The sequence below is a fragment of the Epinephelus moara genome, chromosome 9 (assembly GCF_006386435.1).
Source record: "Epinephelus moara isolate mb chromosome 9, YSFRI_EMoa_1.0, whole genome shotgun sequence".
NCBI classification, from domain to species: domain Eukaryota; kingdom Metazoa; phylum Chordata; class Actinopteri; order Perciformes; family Serranidae; genus Epinephelus; species Epinephelus moara.
This window is the reverse complement of record NC_065514.1, coordinates 38411003-38418299: the sequence shown is the minus strand read 5'-3', so window position 1 is coordinate 38418299 and position 7297 is coordinate 38411003.

Sequence of the window (7297 nt, the reverse complement as noted above, 5' to 3'; positions counted from 1 at the left end):
GAATCATCCATAATGCCAGTTATTATATATATCAATTATTTTTACAGTCTAAAATTCTTAAACTCCATGATTTGGTGGAATTCAAAATTGCACAAATAATGTTCAAAGCACGTAACAAACTATTACCTGGACACATACAGAAAATGTTTTTTGAAAGGGAGGGGGGCTATAATTTAAGGGGTCAATTTAATTTAAAAATTTGCAGTATACGCACAACAAGAAAGAGCTTTTGTATTTCATTTTATGGTGTAAAGTTATGGAACAATTTAAAAGTGGAACTAAAACAAAGCCGAAACATAATCCAGTTCAAAAGGAAATATAAGGAGGTTATTTTTACTAGGTACAGGAATATGGATGGGTAAAAAAAAATAAATAAATGTGTATAAATGTGTGAATGGAAGCTAGTAATGTGTGCAAATATTTGTGGGTGTATACATATACATGTATGTATGTGTATATATATGTGTCTGTATATGGGTGTATATAGATGTGTATATGGGTGTATATAGGTTGTACATGGGTGAATATAGGTGCACAGAGTAAATAGCATTTTATGTATCTATTTATTTATACATGTTTATACTATAATTCATACTATATATCATTTATATCTCAGTTATGAATGGATTTCTATATTTTTGATGTCTTAAAAACTTAATATTGATATTAATTATTCTTTATTATATTGTTAATACAGAGTCCAAGGGGTAGGACTATATAAGTTTTGTACTTCCTCCTACTCCCTTTCAAACATGTTAAGACTTGTCGAATACAATATTCAGTATTGTCTTGTATTTGTTTCTAGCACTTCCTTGTGCGGTCCTATTTTGGTGTTTTTATACCATCTTCATGTTCGAAATAAAGATATTGAAACTGAAATTGAAAATAGTGACTTAACAGACATTTATTCAAATGAAAACCTTTAAGATGATTATTTAAATTTTAACTTTCATTTAACACTTTAAGTAATTTCTAACAAGTGCAACACTCATGCTGTTCTCCATCTCTTCAAATAAAACATGTAAAGCGACCCCACACTTACTATTCTACCTGTTCTTTACATAGCCAGTAGCCTACATTGTGATATGTAGTCCCATTTAGAGCCCTGATTATCTGGATTTGGTAATCTTGAAAAGTTATCATCTGGATTGGGGTGATCCAATCCAATGTTGCTTTAAAAAAAAGAAAAAAAAAAAGTAGAGATGGATTATCTCGTTCCAAATAGCAAAACAAGGGATTTCCAAATCTGGCTCATTCTGAAATTACATTTTTTGAACAACTGGGCCATGGGCCCTGGATGTCAGCTATCAGATAGGATCAAATCCAGAAAATGGGTTGTTCAAAAGAAAAAAAAGATTCTGAAATTGGATTAGATCACCTAATCTAGTCATGTTTTTTATATGGATCAACACTTAAGTATCAATCAATCAATCAATCAATCAATCAATTTTATTTATAAAGCCCAATATCACAAATCACAATTTGCCTCACAGGGCTTTACAGCATACGACATCCCTCTGTACTTAGGACCCTCACAGCAGATAAGGAAAAACTCCCCCAAAAAAAACCGTTAACGGGGGAAAAAACGGTAGAAACCTCAGGAAGAGCAACTGAGGAGGGATCCCTCTTCCAGGACCGACAGACGTGCAATAGATGTCGTACAGAACAGATTAACATAATGAATCAACAGTAATCCGTATGTCACAATGAAACAAAAAGAGAGACAGAGAGAGGGACAGAGACAGACAGAGATGCAGGACAGACGATAATGTTAATAGCTTACAACAACATTAATGAAAGTAATAATATTATAATTATGATTCTGGCTGTTGTGGTACAATATGTTGAAAGAAAATATTAACATCTGATAGTATACATATGTGACAATAATCATATGTGTATAGTAACAGTAGAAATATGACTAATGATAACAGCAGCAGGAGGCATCTGGCAGGACCACGTCACACCACACGTCACACTATCCAGGCACCGCTGTGATAGAAGTTAACCTGCGAGACAGTGGAACACAAAGGCTCCGGAGAAGAAGCCGAGTTAGTGACATGCAGTATGGACACTGCAAGATGCAGTAACGGCGGCAGGAGCTCAGTCCATAGGGACTTGGGTTTGGAACCAGAGGGTCGCCTGTTCAAGTCCCCATCCGGACCAAAATATGGAGTGTGGACTGGTAGCTGGAGAGGTGCCAGTTCACCTCCTGGGCACTGCCGAGGTGCCCTTGAGCAAGGCACCGAACCCCCCCCCACCGCTCGGAGCGCCTGTCATGGGCAGCCCCACTCTGACATCTCCCCACTTAGTGCATGTATAGGTCCTGTTTGTGCATGTGTGTGTGTTTGGACCTGTGTGTAATTGACAACAGAGTGAAAAAAAATTTCCCCTCGGGGATTAATAAAGTATATAAAATTCAAAATTAAATTAAAATTAACAGGACATGAGAGAGAGAGAGAAGGAGAGAAGTGCCCAATGTATTATAGGAGGTCCCCCGGCAGACGAGGCCTAAGTCAACCTAACTAGGGGCTGGTACAAGGCAAGCCTGAGCCGGCCCTAATGATAAGACTTTCCTCTTTGATAAAGCTTAAGTCTAGTCTTAAATGTGGAGACGGTGTCTGCCTCCCGGACCGCAACAGGAAGATGATTCCACAGGAGAGGAGCCTGATAGCTGAAGGCTCTGGCTCCTGATCTACTTTTGGAGACTTCAGGGACCACGAGTAACCCTGCATTCTCAGAGCGCAGTGTTCTGGTGGGATAATATGGCACTATGAGCTCTCTAAGATATGACGGAGCCTGACCATTTAGAGCTTTATAAGTTAACAGTAGGATTTTAAATTCAATTCTGGATTTTACAGGGAGCCAGTGCAGAGAAGCTAAAACAGGAGAAATATGATCTCGTTTCTTAGTTCCTGTTAGTACATGTGCCGCTGCATTCTGAATTAGCTGGAGAGTTTTTAAAGACTTATTAGAGCTACCTGATAATAGTATGTGTTGTTCAAAACTTTTAAGTAAGATTGGTATACCTTTTGATCCAGAAAAATCTAGATTATCCTGATCACAGCAGGAGGCTAGACTCAGTGTGGATTTCAGCAACAAAATGTAATAAAACTTTTAAACTGGTCGAATTTATATAAAAATTATCTATATTTTGCACTTAATTTGTTTCATAGTTAAAGTGACAGAGTAGATAAAGTTAACAAAAGGCGACCTATTAAACATTTCAGGTACAGTAAGATTTAAAAAAAAAAAAAAAAAAATACATAAAAGATGTCTCCATAACATATCCCCTAATAGCCATGTCAGTATCAAAAATGTTTAAAGTTATAATCTCAAAGATCTCTGTTTTGGTCTCTTGGCGCTACCTATGGAAATAAGTGCCAGTTGCAGGTTATTTGTTGGCAGACTGCCTAAATTATGAGGTGTCGTCCCATTTAGAACTCTGATTATCTGGAAATGGTAATCTTGAAACGCTTGTATCTAAATGTAGGACAGACACCACCTTTTTGGACTTCCCTTGAACCAGTATTATCAATGAACAGACCAATGAGAGACCACCGGAGGGTCAAATGTTTAGGACTCAACCCCAGTCTTGACAAATGCTCCTTTCAGCCATCCTTGTTCCAGGTAAAAAGGTCACTTGAGAACCCTCCATCTCCCAGATGTCAATAACATCTTAAAAGAATTCAGCTTGGGGCAACACAACATCGTAAGACAATGCTTCTTAAGTCCAAATACATCCTGTCCCTGCTTGTCACCCCGGGACACCCCCCCCCCCCCCCCCCACACACACACACACCCTCTCTTACCAAGTGTTTCTNTAAGTCCAAAACATCCTGTCCCTGCTTGTCACCCCGGGACACCCCCCCCCCCCCCCACACACACACACACACCCTCTCTTACCAAGTGTTTCTGTGGTAACAAACTTGAAATGTCTGTTGGAAGTGAAATTATACATGTTATTCATGTTATAACGTTGTAAATGTGCATAATCCTTGTTTGTTAGTTGAATGATGTTTTTTTTAATCTCGTAAAATAAAATATAAGGAAATTACAAATTAAGGTTTTTAATCCCTCATTTAACATGGAGCCATACTGCCATCTTGTGAAGGTAGTTAAAGTTGGTTCCCTTAAAGGGAAATTTCGGTTTATTTCAACCTGTCTCCTATCGTCCTAAATTTGTTTCAAGTGACTAGTGACATAAAAATAATAGTTAGCATGTTAGCCATTAGCCTAGATACAGCTGGGGCGCATAGTAGCGTCAGACCTGTTAAATCGTTAAGTGAACGGGCAACCTTCAAGTGCAAAGTTAGTCCACTAAACAAGCTTTTTTTCCACAAAGACCGCCTCATATCGTTAGGATAAATGTCAGAGAACATATAGAAAACGCCATGTAAACGTGTTGTCTTACCTTACCGGTGTGCAGCCATGTTTGTTTACCATTTAGCTCTGCTTTCCAAAGCACAGCCGAAATATCGCGAGAACAAGCAGCTATCTCATACAGTGCCTGAAATCTTGCTTAAGTAAATAATCTCACAAATTAAAGTTTCATTAAAAGTTCATTAAGTTTCCTCCAAAATAAAGAAATGTCTAGACTAAGAGGCCCGCCCCACTTCGGACACTCCACCTCAAGGATGGGATAAAACAAGTGAGCTCAGCGCATCTCATCTCTCGTTTTGTTGTTTTTAATTTTTTTTGACTCTAACTCTTTTCTGTCACTTCTCTTACTCTCTTTCATTTTTTTACTTTCTTCTTTCTTTTTTTCCCTTTTTGAACCCGTGACGCTCTTAAACTTGGTTCCTGTGTAACTCTTTCTTGCTCACAAAGTTATTTTAAACTTTTAAGTTTTACTTATCCAGTTTTTCTTTTGTTTCCAGTGCCTTCAGTAACCTTACGCCTGAAGTGACGAAGCCAGCCAATTGCAACATTTTTTCTACGCGTTGATAATAACTTTGATAATAATATCAAACGGCCGACGAGATTGTTTTCAACTTTGTTATAAGCACGTAGCCACAGCTAAACAGATAAACTGCTTTTCGACCTGTCACTCCATCAAAAGTTCATTAGAGCCAGCGGCTGCCAGCTAGTGGTTTCTTTTGCCAAACCCAGAGACTTTCTGCAGCTTAAGAGAACCAACGTCTGAGGGCCACCCGAAGGACATCACTCCACCACTGTGTTCCAGCCGGTTTCATTCTGCTGGGAAGTCCGGGAGCTGCAAGGCGACAGTCCAGGGGTCCTCGGGAGAATTAGGAGAATGATCCAATGCTGCTAAGAAAGTAGGCAAAGAATTTCCTTCACCAGCTGCTGTACAGTGATGAGAGTGTTTATACGTTCCTAATTTATCTATAGTCACATACTTTCTCACTATCGCCAAACTAGATAACTTACACAAGTGTTACTTCTTGTTTTAATCCATTTATACTGTTGATTTTGTGTTTCATATCATCCTCATTCATTTACTCAGTTGTTACACATTTAGCCTAAATAAATCTTCATTTATCGCCAAGTCATTGTCTGTGTATATCTCTTTTGAGCAGGAACTAAGATCACTGTATAGAGAATTCATAACCCAGATTTTGAGATTGATTCATTATTGATAAGCGTGCTGACGAATTAATAATTGGTTTACGGAGTTATTAATTTGAATAGTCGCTTCCCTCATTAGGAGGGTGGTGCCCCAAAATTTTACGGGTGCAAATATTCTAGGTATTTCTCCTACATAAAGCAGATTAATCCAGTCCAATGTTGCTTTATAAAACTGGCAGAAAAGTAAAATGAATTAGCTGATCCTGGACAGCTAAACAGATTAAATTTTAATAACAACTGGGCCCAGCTGATCATTGGGTTTACACAAGATAAACAGAAAATGAGGAAGTGGTCATGTTATATGGGTTGATGACTTGATCATAGCTGCTAGTGATGAAAGTTCACTGAATGTTATAAAGAAGATGCTCACAGCAAAATTCAAGATGAAAGACTTAGGTAAACTAAAACATTTTCTTGGTATTGACTTTAACCAGAGTACATGAAAACGTCACAAAAGAGATATGTGGAGAAAATACTTAACAGTTTTTACATGCAAGATTGTAAAATCGAGCAACATTTTGTGAACAAAAGTTGAAATACACTGATAATGCAGAAATGATGAGTGATGTCAGAAAATACAGATGCCTAATCTATCTGGCTACATACAAGACCTGATCTGATTTTTACAGTAAGTAAACTGTCACAGCACTTTACTGAGTTGTGCTGAACTAGGCACAAGTGAGTAAGAGTTGTGTTACAGGAAAAGTAACAATGAAAACTGGGGCTACAAGCTTTCAGTAATGCAGACTGGGCAGCAGAGTTAACTGACAGATGTAGCACAACCAGTTATTGTGTAATGAGCAAAGGCCATTGATTTCACTGAAAACCAAAAAGCATGTCTAATGTCTGATTAGGTAATGGTTAATGGTATGTCTAATGGGCAATATTCAGTCTCAGTATATAAGATATATTTTTATATTATTAAATGTTGTAACATTGTTAATTTAATTGTTGTTCTTTGTATGTATTATTTTGCTTATTTGTGTTTTTACCATTCGATAATGATTTTAAGAATTTATTGTAATTTATTTATTGTATTTAAAGATTAATTGTATTTATTGTAGTATTTATTCAACAGCATTTTAAATATTGATTATCTGATATGAATTGTATACCTGATGTCTGAAGTGTGGCTGAATAAAATTTTCCTCTTAACATCTGACCTGTTTGATCCCATTTATATTGGTGAGGATAGACTAAATGAGAAACTGCTGTCAGTGTAATCCAGTACAGTTCAACAGCACCACAATCACCAACTCAACACTTAAATAAAATGTTAGACTTAATACAATATTAAACTGCTTTTGGTTTTTTCTGGGTTTACCAAGTTAACTATCAAGTCTACATAAAAATGTAGTCAGAAAGCATAATGATGAGACAAATGCAGTGATGGACAATAACTAAGTGTTACTCAAGTAGCTACTGTACTTAAAGGAAAACTTCGGTATTTTTCAACCTGGGCTCTATTTCTCCATGTGTATGTGTGCGTATGATTCATGGGTACCACTCGTTCTAAAATTGGTTCAGTATTGAGCCGCGAAACGAGCTAAAACGGTAATGGGGGCAAATGCGTCCGTATAAAAGTGCTTTTTTCCGCCACTGACCGGTTCAGATCACCAGTGCTACCTCTGTAAATAGCATATGGTAGCGGCCCTGGGGCAGTGGTGAGTGTGAATGAGTGGAGTCAGCTGTCAGTCAGTGTTGGAGC